Genomic DNA, 20,762 nt, shown 5'->3' on the forward strand with positions numbered 1-20,762 from the left:
AGATAGATAGATAGATAGATAGATAGATAGATAGATAGATAGATAGAGATTTTAAAAACAGGGAGTATATTGCTGTCTAGAATTAGAAATACCTTCCACTTCCTATACTGAGTTTTTTGTCAGTTTGCAGGATAAGATTTTTTGTTGTTGTTGTTTTTTGTTTTTTTCATTAATCTAACTTTTGCTTGGGACTTTTTAAAAAGAAATTTTCCTGGGTAAAACAGTGCAAACCATGTGCTTTGCTTAACTAGTATGTATAAACTGGAATGTTATGAATTTTTTTTGTCAAAGCTGAATTATGCTTTTCTGAGCATATAGCTGTTCCAAATGTTTTCAGATTTTCAAACATTTTAAATGTTTGTAATAAAACACAAATCTCAGATGTTTTTACTTGATTTTTTGTTTGTGTGTAAGATTGGGATTGCTTTCAACATAATAGGATATTAGAGCTGTGTGGAGTGAATATCTATCCATATGAGTTTACTTCAGTCCAGGCTTTATAGGAAATTAACATTCCTTTTAATTTCTATCTGACAGCATTCCCCAAATGCTTTAAAAATCAGTTTCTGCTGCTGTCATGAGAGTGTATGTCAAAAACAATCCCACTTTACTTCCCATGACTGGGCTAGCGTCCCATTACTTCAAATATCACGTGTTGTTTGTGAAAAGAGAGTTATCTAGGTTTTTGGTTATTGGTTAATTTTATTCATTGATTTTACTTGAAATGTGTAAGTTGTGAATAGAAATCTAGGTAAGTTTCCAAAATAAAGGCAGGGAAGGAAAAATTCTAGAGCAGCTGATAAACTACACATTTTTAGCTACTGTGATTAAACTGGCAAAAAAAATGTTCCTACAGAATATTAAAGACTAGTGAGAACATAGGTATAAGAAATGAGACCTGTATCAAAGCGAGGAGATTGCAGCCTTTATCTGTTGTGTACCCAGTAACTGAAAGACGTTTTGGGCCAATCAGTGACTGAGTTTCTGTTCTATCAAGTGGAAATGGCATTGTAGATTGAAGGACAAATTATGGGAAAGACCTATAGCCGGAGATACAAATAAGTGGGGACAAGTTTCCTGGAGACAGCTCAGCATGGTAAGATATTTGAGATGGACAACATGGGAAGTGGGCCAGTGGCCCTTATGACAGAGCAAACTTATACCAGAGAAGAATTTGGTCTTAAACTCCACCCCTCAGCACTTACTCTCTATTGATCAGACCATGCTACCACCTAGTATACTTATTTTATTTATATCATTATTTTATTTATTTAACTTGACATCCCTTTGAAAAAAGTAAAAATTAGCAAAGCCAAGAAATTTATTAGATGGCGCAACTTATAAGCTGGAGACAAGTGACTCCAATCCTGTACAGATTATAGCATGAAAATCTTCACTTATGGCCCTACATTGAAAGATCTCACTCCCAATAGTTGCAGGATCAGATTTTCATTTTAAGAACAAGGATCCCACCTTGAGGGAAGAAAGCTCACCTCAAAAGATGCCTAACTGGAGAAGAGAAGATCAGGGGAGAAGATTATAGTCGTCTAATGTAGAGAGTCTAAAAGAAAAGTTTGGGTTCAAGCAAAGAGTTCAGGCAAGAGTTATTTACAAAACTCAATCTTAGTGCCTTAACAGGTTGAGGTTCGAATAACAGAAGCTGGGAATTCCTTTCCACTTCTTTTTAAAGACTCTTCTACCTGCATCCCATTTGGTAACTAAATATATGTATTGCTCAAGGTCATGGCCAAAAGTACTCTGCCTTTTTCCTTTGGTCTTCAACTGTTTGCTCCTTGGTAAAGAATCTCCCTTCACACCAATCTTACTAGCCATGATAATGAAATTGACCTGCCCTCTTTAAAAAACTTCCCCTAACTTTCCTTGCACATCCCAGGACTTCTCCTGCAGTCCTAGAATCTCAGAGATGATCTTAAAGGATGTTTTAATTTTACATTGTTATTCACTTCAAATATATGGGGCAAGCATTGTGTCATTTGAATCTCTCCAAAGAACTCTTACGGATTCTTCTACAGAACTGATGCTAAATTAAAGTTTGTTGTATTTAATCAAATAAACTAAGTTGCCTTTGTGGAATAGAATGGAATCCTCTACCTCAGCAAATATATTCTTTGCTCATGAATCACTTCATCAAAAGGGGTTTGTTAAATGACATCTAAAATGCCTTTATGACTCATGATCTCTCTTTCTCTGGAGATCATTCCTGTGAGAGGGGTGCTTCCAATAGAAACCTCTATTTTATGAACAGAGTGTATAAAAAAAACTGAGTGTATAACACACAAATTCCAGTTTACAGAGAAATAAATGGCTAAGAATGCCAGAAAAGCATTAACTCTAGTATGGGGCTTTTCTAAACACCAGTCTACATCCATGGTGTCAGCTTAGAAATGATATTACTGTGTTGTTTTTTTCTCTGGTTTTAAGTTTCACATTTCTCCTCCATGAACATATGTATTTCTGGATTGCTCTTATTAGTCTAATTTATGATAAAAAAAAATCTAGACTAGCAGATAATAGATCTGAGGAAAGTGTTTATTGAAAAAAGATATATCAAGAGCAAATTTTGACACCTTTTGTGTCATTATCCTGAGAGAACCCCTTCCTCCATACAATTGGACAAAATAATCCCAAATATCTTTCACATAATGCACTCAAAAATTGATGACAGTAATTTGGTTTTTAATCAAAAAACTAAATTTCACTATGTTGAATAGCTCTGATTATCATCCTGAGGGTGATTCCACAGACTGAATGCACCAGGGAAACTCAATTGCCTCCACTCCAGTAAGTCAACCCTTCCTTAAATGTTCCTGAGTTTCTGAATCCAACAATTTTAAGGCTATTGCTACACATTCTAGTCAGTACCTATTTTGTGATGTGAAGACCCTGATTCCCTATCTCTTCTAATCTTGCTTCTTTCAAAAGCATTAAATTAACTTTTATGAAGGAAAAGAAAGAACCTGGCTGAAGGCAGGGGAGGTTAATTGATGCTGTTGTTTCTGTGACATGGCACTATTCTACCAAGTGTGGTAATTTCATCAGATGGAATTCAAAACTTTAGGGAGAAAGAATTATGGCCTTTCAAGCACTCAGAATACCTTTTGAGGTGTATGTGAAAAAGATAATTGAAGAGTTTGGATTGTCCTTTGAAAGGATGTCGGAAGAGAGTTTGAATCCAATCAAAGATTGTTTTAAATAATCGGAGGTGAAGTCTCAATAGAGCTATGCAGAACACATTTTAAGAGGAGAAAAGGTGTTGCAATGGAAAATTCTGCTTTTCTTAGAAATTCGCTTTCTTCTTCAAAAATGTAGATTGTCTCCTGAAGTCTAAACAGTATTAGTGGTTAGATTGTTAGATAGGGCAAGCACAGGGACATATAATAAAACCTGTTATTTAGTAGGTGACCATCACATCGCTGAAATTACATTTACTAATATAGAAATGTTATCTGATTTATTCCTAATAACATCCCACAGAGACCTTACGAACCAGGAAATAAGAGCTTAAAGAAATCTGATACATATTTCATGGTCATGATATTAAAAATGACAGCACTAAGATTACAACTAAAGTTCCATTGACAAATAGAAGCTTTGGCCTCCATAGCCCAATCCAAACAGTTTATGCCTGGAATAAATTTTACTTTGGTTTTACAGGCAATGATGAATAAACCTTTCACCACTAAAAGGATGATGGCATAGCCCATTATAATATTTCACTTACTTTTATTTGTACAAATAACTTCTTTTATTCTAATAACGAATCAAATGGAGAAATGTGATTTAAAAGTGGGTGCATTTGAGATGTTTTATAGCTGCTCAAAATGATGTTCTCATGTTCCTTAGCTACAAGGATTAACCTTGCATTGAGGGTCTTTGTCACATTTGGTACACTAGACTGTTTGCTGCTGTATTACACTACACAAAATATGACTTAAAGTGCATCGGTAAGTTTTGTGCATTACTTAATGCCATTCTGTCTCTAGGTCACTGTGTCAGACTTTATCAAAGAGTTACAAAGGTGGCCAAAATTCTGCTACCATGTCTGTAGAGCAGACTATTTATTGATTTGTTTATCACATCAAATGGTTGAAGCAATTTGGTGAAAGATGGGACTCTTCTGAAGCATAGTGAATATGAAGAGAGAAGTCTACATGGTCCTCCGAAAAATAAGACCTATTTAAAAGGATGAAAGTGGGTGTAGATAAGAATAATTTTCTTGGAGAAGTTAGAATTACTAGAGTGCTGAGGCAAAACACCTTTCTAGTATGGTAAGAATAACATAATAGCCTTAAAAGAATGGCTTAGGACTGAGACAGCAGTTATGAAGAATGAGAGGTATAACCTTCAAAGATAGGAGTTCTAAAAATAAACACAGGGAGGCCTTCATTTTAATCCTGTTTTTTGTTTGTTTGTTTTTTTCTATGTTTGTTTTTTTTTAAGATAGATTCTTACTCTGGACTAAACTCATGGTGTAAATCAGGCTGACCTCAAACAAAAAGCAAACTTTTTACCTTTGTCTCCTCCGTGTTGTGATTATTGTCCTGAAACTCCACACTTAGGAATAATGTTGATTAGAAAAAGGAAAATGAGGCACACAGACAGTTCTGCATAGACAGCAATGACCCTGGCTATTTTCGATGCTAGTAGTTTCTCATGATGATTCTGCTATCATAAATAGCTGTAGAAAACATAGAGGTCTTTGTGCTCATATACAAGCACTAGAGGAACCTGGAAAGTTAAATACACGGGGTTGTTCCTTCAATGGAAAGAACACATAATCTGTTATCCTTCCAGAAGGCTGGGAACAGAGAGGCTGAACTTTGTACTATCTGTGTGGCTAAAGACCACAATGGACATTCTCTAGAACACTTTTCATAAGTTTTGTTTTTTAAGTCAATCTATACAACCCATCTTTATTGAAGAGGTCACATGTACTTTTACAGTGAATCTCAGTGTAGTCACATTTGTTCATTATTTAACTTACTTTGTTCCTCACAGATATTTGTGAATGCTTTAATGTGCACATGGGATTGAAGTAATTATCACCAGAAAGTTTTCACTAAACTGTAAAGTACCTGAATATGCCTAAAATAAACTATTCTGTGTCAAATTCCCAAAGTTTTAGCCAACAGTAGGTATCTAGTCATGTTGAACCAAACATCTTTCTTGTCTCCATGGATCTTTACTATGTGGGCAACAATAGTGACAGAGACCCCACGAATTGCACATATAGAAAAAAAAAAAAAACAGATGTGTCTGTATCTGGAGTGTAGTTCATCAGCTCTCAACCCTAGCTTCTATACCTGTCAGATGAGGGTTGCCTTAGAACTGAGTGTGGATGGCCCTACTACTGAGTGTCACTGGCATACTATAAATTTGATATTTTGTTTTCACACTAACACAATACATTTCTACAGAGTGATATTCTTCCTTGTGCTGGTGTGAGGTTTTGGTTAATTTATAATCGGGAGAGGAATGTAGACCCTGTTGCATACAGGTACTCTCACCTCTTGCCTCTGAGGTAAGGAGACTTATGTACTTAAGCCCTTTTCTCTCAGACATTAATTGGCAAACACCACTTCAGCAACATGCAGCAATTTAGCTCTCAGTTTTGCAATGTCGGGGAAGGTTAGCCAGTCTAGATACAATGATTTCAGTGTTTACAAATGTAGTGTCACAAGTGGCATTGTGACATATTCTAAGGTATTATAAGAAAAAGAATATTGATGTTGCATGAATTATACTAATGGCCATAGCCACAAACATTGCTTCTATAAAACCTCATACAATTATTAAGAAAATGACATAGCATTTTAGTTTGGGGTTTATTTCTAATTGAGGTGGTAATATTAGCAAGTTCTGTCACAGACATAAGGCTTTGTGCTCACCTGCCTTGATTGCCGTGAAGCCGACAGACATGGTCACCCTGTATCCTCAGGGAATGTATTGATCATCCTAATGTATTACTAGAAATAAAAAAAAAAAACAATACAAAATATTTTAGGGTCTGGGATTCAACATTTACTCCTTTTCATGCCTATTTTGATGAAAATTCACTTTATAGTTCATTTGTTTTTCAGGTTAATGGAGCAATTACTTTTATATTCATAAATACACACACACACACACAGACACACACACACCAAGGTTAGAAAATGTGTTAGAAAATAAATAGATGCACTTGTCCTACTTTCCATTAGCTAAAGGCAAGCACACACCCACTTTATCTAAGCCTTGATTTAGGTCACTGAACATGGCCCCATCAGTTCATCACAAGAGCATCTTCTACCAGCATGGCTGATTGTAGAGGTCTGCTGTTTGTGTTTCTGCCGCATGCATTCACAAGCTACCTCACTGGAGGATTCACACTGTGGTCACATAGCTTTAATACATAGTAATAAAACACTGTCATTATCCATGCACAGAAGATATGTGTATATGCAATACACGCCTAAAATATAGTGTTAAATAATCAGAGTAGCAGATGTTTTATGGTGTCTTTCTGAAGTACTAACTTTCAGCTTTCTGCTTAAAAGGTTCCCTATAGCACTCATGCACAACAACCTCCTTTCCCCAGTCAACAAATTAAGGAACTTTCAAATCACAATCTGGCTATTCTAGATTTTGGTCTTTTTACAAAATGGTTGTAGGAAATCAAACTACAGGGTATGGATGGCAGTGACACAGAACTCCTTTCAATATATGGCTAGGTGTAGCTCATCTTTGGCACACATTTCCATTGATTGCTGAGTTCAAATTTACCTTTTCATATAATTTCTTTCTGTGATTTATGGCTGAGCTGTGTACTGAATTCTAAGTACCTGTTATTGCAATACGATATGGGCTGAATGCACACGACAGTCTATTGATTTGTTCCAGCAACTCTGGTCAAGAAGCTCACTTCATTCATCTGAACCTCTGGCAGTGTCTTTAAAGAAATCCAGTACTTATTGAATTTGAGTAAGGCTGCTTAGTGAACCCTCCTATAATTTCCTCTGTGGTGTATTATCTTACAAATATGTTTGATGAACAGATTTTTAATACAAAGTGGGTTTCATATTTTTCTCTTAAGGGTAGCAAACTCTGATAGGCAGGTCAACAGGGTACATTCACATACTGTGAAGTAAAATATTTGTAACCAATGTAAGAAGAAAGTTTTTTTCTTATGATTTAACTACATTGTGTATGCTGGAATAATATTAAAAACTTACAAAAATGTACCTCAAGTACAGATTTTGATATGGAATAACGTCTTTGTGATCTACCATACAATACATTTGAAATCAATTACTCCCCTATGACTCCATTAGGCTTTGGAAGCAATCAATCCTGAGCATTCTAGTATTTCTGGAATGCCTTTTTTTTTTTTTTTTAATGTTTCTTGTCACTGCTAGTATGATGTGTTCCTTTACCTGTATGGTTGTAAATTGAAAAGTGTGGATTCATCTCAGGCAGCTTTTGGTTATTTTGTTTTCCTGTTAAAGTTTTGTGTGATAGGAGCAGCAGATTCTCTTTTGAGAGCTTTCACAATTGTTTCTATGTGTTACTATTCTTAAATTATTTTAATATGATAATTCTTGGGGCTTTAAATATATATAATATTACTATAAATTTTAAGTTTAGGAAATTCCCACAATGGCTTCACAGTTCTACTAGTGACTCAACCAAGCAGTTTCAGATTTGGAAAGCTTGCCATAAAGTGAAACTCAAAAACACATTTTTAAAGACAGCCTCAACACAGGGTCTTTTCTGAGACTGACATTCAACCAAGGACCATGTATGGATATAACCTAGAACCTCTGCTCAGATGTAGCCTGTGGTAGCTCAGTAACCAATTGGTTTCCCATAGTGAGGGGAACAAGGACTATTTCTAACAGGAACTCAATGACTGGCTCTTTGGCCTCCCCACCCCCCAAGGGAGGAGCAGTCCTGTTAGGCCACAGAGGAGAGCTTTGCAGCCAGTCCTGAAGATACCTGATAAAACAGGATCAGATGAATGGGGAGGAGGTCCCCCCTATCAGTGGACTTGGCAAGGGGCACGGTGGAGATGAGGGAGGGAGGGAGGGACTGGGAGAGAATGAGGGATCGGGACACGACTGGGATACAGAGTTAATAAAATGTAACTGATAAGAAAAAAATAAAATTTAAAAAAAGTTAATAAGGTGTAATTAATAAAAAAAAAAGAAATACTTGCTAGAGCAATAGGATTCCTTTAACTTAAAAAAAAAAAAATAAAGCCTGCTACAAACATGGTTGAAAAAAAATAAAAATAAAAACAGCTTCAAACCAGTACTGGGGATTATGGCTCAACAAAAGAGTTTTTGCCTAACATGTATAAGCTCTTAGGTTCAATGCCCAAAAACATAAATTCAATATAATGAATCCATTGATAAATATGACTATAATTGTTCTAGAACATCACTTGAAATCATCCCTAAAGGTAGACTTGATAACACATAAAGCAGTGTCACAGTGTCCTTACTCTGATTATAAAACTGATGAGCTCTATTCATGAATACATGTCATATATAATTTTGTATTAAAGTCAGACAAAAAAGGGCTGGTAAGATAGGTCACTGGGTAAAAGACCTATTATGCAAGCTTAAATATGAGTTTGAATTGCCAGGACTCAAATAAAGTCAAGGACAGTGGCATCGGTTTGTGATCTCCACTCCTCCAAGGCAAGATAGAATCGAATACAAGAGAATCCCCAAAGCATATAGTACCCCAGCTCTGGTGCACTCAGCAGCACCCAGTGAAGAGTTAATCTCACCAAAAGTAAGGCAGAAGGTGAAGAACAGTATCTAGTGTTCTTGTATAACATTCACAGCAGGCTGTGGCACACAAATGCCCACCTTCATTTACACACCAATGTGTACATACCTGTGTCTCTCTCTCATGCGTGACATAAACATATGAATAATTCCAGAAAACACAACAAGAGTAACTTACAACTGTCTTTGTCAATCGAGAATATTGTAGAGCAGAATGACACTATTCAGAACAAACACACTTCTAACTTGGCCTCTGTTTTGGTCAAGTAAATCTATTTTCTTGATAAGTATAGATTTGCAAACTTTTATCACATTTTAAAGCATATTGAATAATATCAAGAAAGTGAGACAAAATACCAAACTGAGAAATTTCTTAAAAGAAAAATATTAGGAATCAGGTGACAAGAGGAATAATGGTTAAAATACTGAGGATTTATCTCCTGCTGGGCAGAGTAAAGGATGTCTTATGCTCATTATCTGCTTTAAGCTTCTTTGTAAGGAACCCTTGTTAAAAATAAAGAAAAAAAATCTGGAATTTACAGCTAGCAGATAGTCATGCTGATTTAGAAAGCCCATGTTTTATATAAGATCCCAAATTTCTGTTCTTTCCTAGGACAGCTCCCCTGGTAGCATGGTAATGTTGCATTACATCAGTTATTAAGAAAATTGAAAGCTAGTAGACATTATCTTTTTATTCTGTTTTTCTTAATTGAAACGAATACATAAATTGAAACTATGTCTAGCAGCTTCGTATCATATCATGGTTCCATGACTGAACAAGGAGCACCAGTGTGGCTGTCAGTGAGAATGTGAACACGAGTCACCTGGAGGAACACCGAGGAGCCTGAAGCAGCTCACCTTGCTTGTGGCTGGCTGGCTAGCTGGCTTTGCTGTTTATGAGTACAAAGTATTTCTCTTGTTTTAAAGTTTTACTGGTTTATTTGAGTATATTCTCCACTTGATGCAAAATTTTAAAGTGGCATCCAATATTTACTCATAGTCATTTCTTTTCTTCTGCTAAGATGCCTATAAGTAAACATCAAAATAAAAATGTGAGAGCATTAGCAATGGCTCAGACAACACTTAGTCCCCAGTAATGAATTAGTCCATACTCAGTTTCCTTTCCAGTGGCTCAATGGGCTCTCAATCCCATGTTCAGTGGTACAGTCAGCACTTAGTCCTCTTGCTGCTCATAAGTTCTCTGCATTAAGCATAGTGTCCTATGATTTCTTCTCATAGATATTTAGGAATACTGTATTTTTAAATGACCAGTCATTTGGTAGGTTTGTTATCTGCTTCTTCAAATGTCAAGAAGAATTAAAATCAACAAATACTTAAAAAAACTTCTGTAAGTTTTTTTGTTACATGAAACCCTAGGTTTTCAAGTCAGATATGGCAGTGAAGGTGGGACATACATAGACATGGTTTATGTCTGACTTTTTTTTTTCAAAAAGACTGCCTTCCAACAACCTCTCTCAGCACCTCTGACAGCTCTCAATACATTTTCCACAAGTGTGCAGTCTCTCATTCCTGCTTCCTGCTCTCACCACTTGCTTTTTCCTCTCTCCTTGCAAAAAGGGTTTTGAAAGATAAAGACTTTTATCAAATTCATCCCCTTGTGACTAACAAGTGTGGAGGTCTAAAGAAAGGGCGACTGGCCACCACTGGAGAGAAAAATGGACACTTTAATAGAATTACTGATTTATGAAATACAAAGAAGAGTGAATGGCATTGGGGTGTGTGTTTCAGTGCATTTTAGGGCTCATATTTTAACCAGTGTGTGGCTCTGTCCTCCCATCTATTCTATTCATTATCGATTCCATCATTTATTTCATTGCATAGAAGTACAGTTCCAAGGTGACCTGGCGTTTATATGCTATGGCTACTAATTAGCAGGAAAAACAAACAAACAAAATGAAGAGGGAAGGAAAAGATGAAAGAAAGAATGAACAGAAGAGAAAAGGAAAAGAAGATAAAATAAAAGAGAAAAAAAAAGATTTGTTGATTTTGGTTGTTCCTAAAATAAAATGCAACACTGGCCTTAATAATTGCTCACAGCAATTTTCAGGGCACAATTTATGTTTTGAATATGTCCTTTCTCTTTAAGCCTGCACTTCTCTTTGAAATCTTGTCTTAAGTGTTTGTTTTTACTCAATATTGTTTGTTCCTCTAAAGGGTACAAAAGTAAATTTTACATTAGCTCTTCACATTCCAAACTAAAATTATCTTGAGTACATTTTAATGTGCAAAAATGATGGTAAAATTAAATGAAAAATCTGGCAATTTCAAGGACAAACAGATGAAACATTCAGAAATTATGCAAAGCTTTGGTGTTTACAGTGTGTTAGCAAATTACAAATTATCTCAAAGGAGAGAGAAGCCAGAGGACAAACACCGCCATTTCCCACAGACTCATACAAATGATTTTGGAAAATGAAAAGAAAAATTAGATGAGACAATAATAAAACCACAAAAGTACATTCTAGTTAATAGCCGCTCTGAAGTTAAACAGCACAGAATGCCATTTTAACTCTAAATAATATTATTTTCTAGAAAGCATTATTTATTTAGCCTTAACAAATACTATTCTGCCATTGCACAAATCCAAACTGTATCTTTATTAAAACACAGATTTGGAATTTACAGTTTATTAATTGAAATGGAAGCAGTGCTCCCCTGGCTAATACTGTCAAGTGTGTCAGAGAGCATAGGCTGTGGTGGGATCAGTTTCATTGTACAAGCATTTTAACCTGTTGGATGGATTTATTCCAAAATCGTTTTTTGAGGCAATTGTGAAATGGTTGTTTATTTTGTTTCTGTCTTGGTGTGTTGTTGGTATATAGGAGGTCTTACCTTATCAGTGGACTAGGGAAGAGGAGTAGGGGTGGAAGTTGGAGGGAGGATGGGACCAGGAGATAAGGGAGGAGGCCACAATTGGGATAGAGAGTGAATAAATTGCAAACACTACTATTACTACTAACAGCAGTAAAGAATCTTATAGAGTTAGTAGATATATTATTGCTGAAGACTCTGAACACTATGTTAAATACTTTGGCATCTTTTGTGTCTATAATAGCTCATAAAGGCAATGGAAATGTCATCAGAGATGTGCATAATGTTATTTCAAGATTGTACTCATGCTTGGACCAATACTGTTGTACAGGCATCTTAGTGATTGCACCTGCCCTTTAATCCTATGTATCAAAAATGTGCACATGCACATCTCTGATATGTTTCTTAAAATGATTTTGAAAAACAATAGGTTAACTCTACAGACTCGAAAGTGACAACGATAGAATACATAAGACCAACTATATTCTTTACTTGCTTAATTTTGCTGTTAAACATTTCCATCATGAATTTTAAGACAATTGGATTTTTATAGTATTAATGAACACAGTATAAAACTATTTATTTTTGTTTTTATTTTCAGATGATGGCACCTGTTCATTAGCTGAACAACTGAGGTGAGTTTCTCCTTCAGTTTCTCATCTACTCTTTCTCTACTTCCTACTTCTCTTCCCCTCTCTCTTCTCATCCTCTGACATGTATGACATGTTTTTCCTTCTAAGAGCAAAGAATTTTATTTGCTGTATTAATTGGGGTATTGCTTTTAACATGAGTTTTTCTGAAAGAAACCCATTAAGCATTTTAAAATAGTACGTTTTGAATTTTATTTTCTTCCAATTAAAACTAAGGCTTAAAAATGCTGGAAAACTAGATTCTCAACAAAGGATGCTGTTTTCAGAGAAATGTTCACTTACTCAAAATATACCAAATCTCTCAATCAATTAGAAAACTAATATATCTCATGAGAAACTATCAGAATATTTTGTAGTGCATGTATCAATAACAAAACAATCAATACTTAGTGCCATATACAATATGTTTTGTTTTTCTACTAATATGTAAGACAAACAGAAACATAGTCTTAGTTTATTTCATAACCTTACTAATACAGATAACTGGTTATCAAATATTAAAACTTAGTTTCTCCATGAAGTTGCTCTTCTTTTCTGTGACCTTGGGTAAACATGATGTCATTATACTTTCATATGCCAATGAACTGGCATTGAGAGTTCTCTTCATACTGCTGGACTTAAAGAAGACTTTACATGACATGATTAGACTTCACTGCCTTGGAATTACCAGTTTAGAATAGATTAAGGAAGAAAGGTTTTTATTTTTTCCCCCTCTCTTAACCACTGCAATAAGCAGAAAAGGTTAAGTAGTAGTCTTTATAAAGCTCTTCCTCTCTTATACTAAACTGCTAGATATAAAGTGAGATGGCCAGATTAGAAGTTAGGTAAAAATAAAATAAGATGAAGTAAACATTTTTGCATAAATGTTGCCTTAGGAAAAGAAATAGAGGTTGACCATGTAGGATGCTGAGTGACACATAATTTAGGGAAAACAAATGTAGACAATGGTTTATTACATCAGTGAATCTTCATGATAATAAGCATGTGAATTGCCCAAGTTACCTTTCTGATGTTAGTTTTGGTGAGGTGGATCTAATGCTGAGCCAAAGTCTGAATTTCAGTTAATTTTTAAGTGATATCAAAGTCACTGCTCCAATGAACACTGAAAGGAACCATATCAGATAATTTTCACCTTTGCATTCTCTCTCAATTAAGAACATTAATTTTCACATATTTGACTTGGAGTCATTATTTGATTTTTTTAAGTGTTCTTTCTTTATTGTGCAAGAACCATCTTATACTAAAGCAAAACCAACCTAATTTTAGTTATGCTACACAGGAAAAAACATGGATATGGAATTAGCCACTTTCATTCTCCTTTCTGGTAAATCCAGAGTAAACTTAAGGATTCCCAAACATCAATTATATTGAGTAAGGAAATATTAAATTGTGTAATAGATAAGACTATATTAAACATATTTCTATATTTCAACTAATGTGAAGGTATTCGTATCTGTGTGCTGCAATAAACAAATTACAAAAAGCAAAAACAATGCTCACAGGGAGTCTCCAGTCTTAACCAAGCTGATATTATTATCACCGCTGTGCTTGAGAATACTTGACTTTACCCCTAACCTAGAGCAAAATGTTTTTGGTTTTGCATAGCATTCCTAATGGACAAGGATACTATGAATCCAGTTTTTCAGTGTGCTCAGATCTCAAGGGGGAAACAAACAAATAAAAAATATTATAGTGGATAGACTCACTTTTTCTATGGTGATGGATATTAAGGACATCTGGATTGCACTAGCATTTAAGTAGTAATATTTTAGTGTTGACAGTGATACTGGTGGTTGTGGAATGTATCATAATAGGAGTAATGGCTATGCTAATACAATAAATATAACTATCATTATGTTACTCTGAGTCAGCCATTGGCTAAATTCTTCATGTTAATTATTATTTATTCCATCCCACAGCCCGTGGTATACTGCAAGCATTTCTCAGATTTTAAAAATGGAAAATCTCAGTGAGATAAGTTAACAATTCCTCAGAGTCCATAGCAAGAACACAACAAAGCATGCAGTAGGTGCAAATTTTATCAATTGGTATTATCAATTCCACATGCTGCTCTCATGATTCTTTAGTTCTTCTAAACAAATGCTCTCTTTTATCAGATATTGGTACACCCCTCACGAGTCAACATTTAATTCCCTGGAGAACACACTCACCTTTATATGTCAACTCTTCCTTCATGGAAAGACTTATGCCAGAGGCATTTTGAGTGATATATTTTTTCTAGCAGAATAACCTGGCTGTCCCATAGTGCACAGGTCGGTTCCATGAATGTTCTAAAGAAAAGGTCTAATGCAAGAGCCTCTCCTTTGTGGCATACTTGTTCAATATTAGTGACATGGTTGATCTAAGAATTAATACACAGAGATACTACACAAGGGCAAGAATACATGGTTCAGACTCTGACACTAGACGTCGTCAGCCTTCTGTGGCTGTGCAAGCTGCATTTAAGCTATAATTATTTGGGTGAACCTATTTAAAAAAAAAAAACAAATTGTATCTGACTTAGAAAAGCCTAGGTTTTTCTTTGTCATCATTCCTTAGACAATCCAGCAGAACAAACTTCAAGACATTGATACTGGTAGGTATTGTACATCAGAAACAGGATGATATGTGCAAATACCCTGAATTTAATATAAATGACTTGAGGAACTGTAGGTTTGGGTCTGTACAGGAGATCATAGAGCCGGGACCTGACAGAGAGAGCTCAGGATGATAGTAGGTTTTGTGAGAATAGTGCATTCTCTTCCTGGGAGCAATAAAAGCAAAGGTTGAAAAATAAAGCATAGCCAGGCATCATGGTGCATACCTTTAACCATCTCAGGAGTATGATTAAATCATCCTGAGATATAGCACCACATCCCCCCCTGGGGGGGGGCACTATTTCTTTAATTTTGTGGCCAACCTCGTCTACAGAGTGGCCTCTAGGACAACCAAGTCAATGTAGAGAATCTGTGTCTCAAAACAAAAAGTAGAATACAGAGTACTGGAGAAACCACAGGCAGTTTGAACTATGAATATGCAAAGTGCTTTGGGACATCTCCTATCCAATATGAAATATGTTATGGAAAATTCAGTATTAAGAGGGACAACAGAGCCTAAAGTTAAAGAATCCAGAGACATTGAAAGGATTCCTTTATAGATTCCTTTACTATCTGCCTGGAGTCAAAGCAAAGATGCCAGACTGAACATTTACAAACTGGTTTTCTATTCGTGCCTAATTCAGGATCTTCTTTCATGTACACTTTTCCTTGCAAGTAGGGAGAAGAGAAACCAGTGACTGTGTGACTGTGCTTAGATTGCTACATCATTATTCAATGTATTCCTTAGAGACTGTGCAAAAGGCATAGAGTAAAGTCATTTTCTGAAAGATTTAGAAGACAATAGAGTCCTGCTGTTAGCAATGGCGCATCTGAAAAGTGGAGTCCCTGTAGAAGGTGGTGAATCATTTTGAATCATAAGCAGCCCATATTTCAGTTGTCCTGCTCACATGACCTAACTAGAGGGCAACATCCCACTGACCAGAACTCTGTCTCTTTGAGAAGGTCAGCCAGTTTATTACACCTTTCTCACAGAGAAAATCTTGCTCAAGGAGAATCTTGATGGTCCAGAAAGACCACAGAGAAATACAGTTCTGCCTCACTGCTTCTCAAGGCATTTCCCAGCATCTCCACAAAGAACATCTGTCTTCAGGACTATAAATCTGGTATTTTACCAGCTCTAAAGTTTCTCTATTGCTTACAAGTGGCAGGGATCAACAGCCTACTCCCATCATTTAGGGACTAACAATGTGGAAAATTGAGTGAGCTCAGTATTATTACCACTGAATTTTCTTCCTGTGAACCAGGGTTGTCTTCAAAATTTGAAGCAGATTCCAAATAAGAAAGGAGAAAGCAACAAATTGTATGAGGAAAGAAACCTGTGTGTTTGCTTTCTTAATGGAGAATGGAAGCGAAACAGTTCTAAGTAGAACAAAGACACACGTTCTATGTAGATCCAGTAAGTTCTGTTTTTAAAGTCAAGAAAAACTGCCTCTGTCTTGCTATAAATGTAAGAGAACTGACACCATAGTATATCAAGCAGGCATTTCTAAGTTGCACCAACAAAATAATTGGATACCTTGTGCACAATCACAAGGACAGAATTCAAATTCCATGTTGCAAAACAGATGATTGTACAATCAAATAGGTGCTTTGATTAAATATATTGTATATGCAAATCTTTCATATCCTGGAGTACTTGTATTTTGGCATGTACATACGTAATTAGAGATTTCTAATTAAAGTTCTCTAGTGGCAGAAATAGCTATATACAGTGGATTTCACATTTTACTTATTAGTCAAAAATTGTAGACTATTTTAGTTTCAATAATCAAATTGCTATCATTTCAAAGATGACTTCCCCCATTATAGATATCATTTAAAATCAAAATAGTTTTAGTTCTTTTTGAAACCTAGTTATGTGAATCTTTTACAAAATATTATGACATATCATATGTTGACTCACCTTCAATTTGGACATTCATTCAAAACAAGAAGTCAGAAAATTGGTAGTATATATAGAATATGCCTGTCAATCCTCCATTTAGCCACTCTCTTCAGGAACATTTTGGCATTTCTAGAAGTAAACCAATTTGTGAACTTAAAATGGTTTATTTGCCATCAGGACAACTAAGAATGGTACATTTTGAATAAAGACCATCCAGTTATCAAGATATTTTGACAAATTCCACCTTGTAATCAATACATTTTATTACAAACCTCATTATCAACATAGATGCTTCCATTACCATACTATATGCAAGGCAACAGCCACTCATAACCAACTTGTGAATAGTTACTGTGTTGTGACTGAGAAGACTGAGAAAAATATGCATGATTCTCCTACAGTCACACAGGCATGGTTTTCCATTTCTAGGAAATTCAAAACTTGAAAGGACTGTGCTTGTGTCTTAGGTATAGCACTGTGTGTGGCTTCCGTGAAGTAATTATAACTGAATGCAATGCCAAGATCAGAAACCTCCATGTAGAATTCTTTTCTCTTTCAAAGCAAATTAATTCTCAGTAATTAAACAAATAAAAGATAAATATATCACCCTTTTCTCCTGCTTACCTTCCAGCTTCCCTCTGAGGACTACAGGATCTCAAAATGCTGGATATAAAGCCAGGCACAGCAGGAGGACAGAATCTTCCTTAACTAAGCATCTTTCACCTACAGTTCTGACTTGTTCTCTTTATCTCCTGATAATTAAAGGCAAAAGGAGAATTCTTTATTTCAGCTCAAATCATCTTTGATCCATACCTCACAACAGCTCCTTGGTCTTCAGATGGTGGCTCTCTAATTTGTTCTTCCTGCCATCAAATGACTTAGGCGTTTTCCTTATCACTCTTTCATTACTTAAGGTTTTAAGGTATTCTGGCTTCCCTACTCCAGCAGAAACCCTGACAAATTACAAACCTCCATGTCTGCTTTCTCTCTTCTTACAGATTTCCCAAAAATCTGTAGCAACCTTCATGGCACTGCTCAGGTGTCATCCTAGCAGGATGGACTTCAGCACTTGCCCCTCCTTAATACCACACTTAATGCTCTTAAGTTACAGTGTCCTCCTTCTGAGATCTTACCAACTACACCTTTGCAAAATATGTTTCTTTGTCCAACTCTTTTTACTAAAAGCTCAAAAGCTAAAAGTGCTATCTTAAACCAGCACACTTCCTACTAGATTCGTAGATCCTACCTGGTACAAAGTAAAGGCATGTTAACTACAGGCTACATGAATGAATAAAAACATATATCAAATGATAGAAACAAGTAAATGAACAATGTAAGTTTGACAAAAAGGATCTATTTCTCAGCTGCTGCTAGAATGATTGAATGCATGCTAAGTATGGCATTAAGTGGTTTTATTCACAGTATAATAATATACATAAGAATGTATATTATTTATATTATATTATGTATATTATTATATATAGTTTTTGCTAATGACAGTTATATGTCACTGTAGGGAAGTCAAGCTCTCTTCGAATTTCTATTGCTGTGGAAAGACACCATGACGATGACAACTTTTATAAAGGAAAACATTCATTTGGGGCTGGCTTACAGTTTCAGAGATTTAGCCCATTTTTGTCATGGTAGGAAGCAGGTAGACAGTTGCCAGAGAAGGAGCTGAGTTCCGCACCCAGATCAGCAGGCAACAGAAACAAACTGTGAATTACTAAGCAGGTTTCAGCTTCTGAGACCTCAAAGCCCACCTCCAGGAACCCAACAAAACTTTCTCCAAAAAGCACCACCTAGTCCAGTGAGCCCACACCTTCTAATAGTACCCCTCCCTGTTAGGCTATTGGGACCATTTTCATTCCAACTACCAGACAAGCCAAGGAAGGTAGGAATGAAAGTTAATGCTATTAAAGAAAATTATCAGAAAATATAATGTTTTATTTTCAGCATCACAGTAAAAACAATGGCTGTCTGCATCATACTATATGAATATTTGTTATTTTAGAAATGTTAAATTTTGTCTGTACATTATATAATAAGAAAGCCATCATTTTACCCACTCCATATATGATAAAGCTAAGGCAATCAAAATGTAAGTCATTTGCACAATATTTCAGAGAATTCTATAGACTGTCATTGTAATCTGAATATTAAACACACACACATACACACAGAGAGAAAGAGAAAAAGAGAGACAGAGACAAGATAGAGACAGAGAGAGAGAAGGACAGAGAGAGGAACATAAGCACCTTTTTTGGACTTTTCTCTGAAATAATGACAGCAGTATTGAATAGTTTTTAATTTATTGTTTCTGATAAATTATTTTGGAGAAATTAAAAAACACATTAGCACACATTTATGTTTTGAGTGGAGCTTGATCTATCTCCAGTTTCATCTGAGTAAGTTTCTTAATCACGTAGCAGCAAAAGCTAAAGATCAAATAACAAGTAACAGATAGACCAATAACATCAGCAGATGGGGCTAAGGAAGGCCACTGAACCAGGTGTTCCTCTGTTTTGACTGAGAGATTTGCAGACAGAGCAGAGCAGATTCTCCACACTTGAACTTAGCATTTCTTATCCCACTTCAGGCACTTCTCTACTGTGGCACAAACAATAATAACCTCTGCTGGAAATAGTTCACCTTTAAGTTATTCTCCAGGGAGTAATCTTTTAACATCCTTGTCTGTTTGAGATTCTTTCCTTCTCTGTAAAAAGACGAGGTGCAGCCTACCCTAGGATAGGGAGTTTTGGAGGGCACTTGAGAAAAACACGCTTGAAACTGAGGATGGAAGAAGAAGGGGGCAACCGTCTCATGTTCTCAGACTCTGTCCTCAATGAGCATAAACAACTTGGAAACTTACCAAAATAATTTATATTACAGTATGTCATATACTTCCCCTGGGCTAATACCATAGGAATAAAAATTATTTGTTTTAAATTTGATTTTTAATCAGATATATTTAAGGAGTTTCTTTTGGAATGCATTTTTTGAATTATGTTTCCTCATGAACTTGTGTTAGAGCAAGCACATAACTGAAAGCAGCCTTCCCCTAGTGCCTGACTGACGCTTGAGATGAAGATCCCGTCTGTTGTCCCAGTGTGTTGTTAATGTGTTTTATAGAGAGATGGGTTACTAACAATAGCATGAACTTTGTTCTCTAAAGAGCCCAGCACAGATAAAACGTTTTATATTCATCCATTTAAAGCAGATATTTACAGAAAACCTGAAAGGGCAACATAGCAAAAGGACATTTTAGCCAAAAATGCTGTGTCCACTGAAGCTACTCTACAAAAATAAAGATGAAAGAAAAACATTTCTTTTGCTTTAAAGAGAAAAAATAATATTTTTACCCTTTTTTGTAAAGGAATAAAAGCTTGTTTCCTCAAAATTTTACTTTAATTTCTAAATGAATGGAATTATTAAAATTCAGTGCGCGTAGAGCTGGGTGTAACATAAGCTTAGCAATGTGCTTCTTACAGAAGTTCTAAGTTGTGCTTAATAGAAACTATCTTAACAAGTCTTAGAAACCAACTGGAGTTAGTTACTAAGGTAATTAGTCCTTGCTAGGAAAGAAATGATATATATTTTTCTTGTTCTGGGGTTTCATGTGAGCACTCAGACTGAAAACGTGGTGTATTGTACCTGAGACTCTGTGGTCCATTTCAGCTGTGCTCCCTTAGTGAGTATGACCCAGAAAATTCTTTTAAATGCTATTTTTTTTTTTACTTTATATCCCAATCACAGCCTCCTCCCTCGTCTCTCCTAGTCCCACCCTACCTCCTTTACTCTCCTTCCCTCCCTACTCTTCAGAAAAGAGAAGCATCCCCCAACCCCACCACACATGCACATGCACATCAAGACACATCAGGACTGAGCACATCCTCTTCCTCTGAGGCCAGGCAAGGCATCCCCACCAGAGGCAAGTTATCGTAAAGCAAGCAACAAAGTTCATGTCAGAGACAGCCCCCAC

The 20,762-nt window shown here is 35.8% G+C and overlaps 1 protein-coding gene across 5 annotated transcripts in view; it reads left to right on the top strand.

The window, feature by feature from the left end:
- The window catches only part of Ptprd (protein tyrosine phosphatase receptor type D), a gene marked incomplete in the record, with an annotated part of 2,622,804 nt that overhangs the window by 1,413,629 nt on the left and 1,188,413 nt on the right, over window positions 1-20,762 (top strand). For all 5 annotated transcript variants that reach the window (XM_055629942.1, XM_055629950.1, XM_055629948.1 and 2 more), the window contains 1 exon segment: window positions 12,229-12,262.

This window comes from Psammomys obesus, unplaced genomic scaffold (genome assembly GCF_907164565.1).
Source record: "Psammomys obesus unplaced genomic scaffold, mPsaObe1.curated_primary_1811, whole genome shotgun sequence".
NCBI classification, from domain to species: Eukaryota; Metazoa; Chordata; class Mammalia; order Rodentia; family Muridae; genus Psammomys; species Psammomys obesus.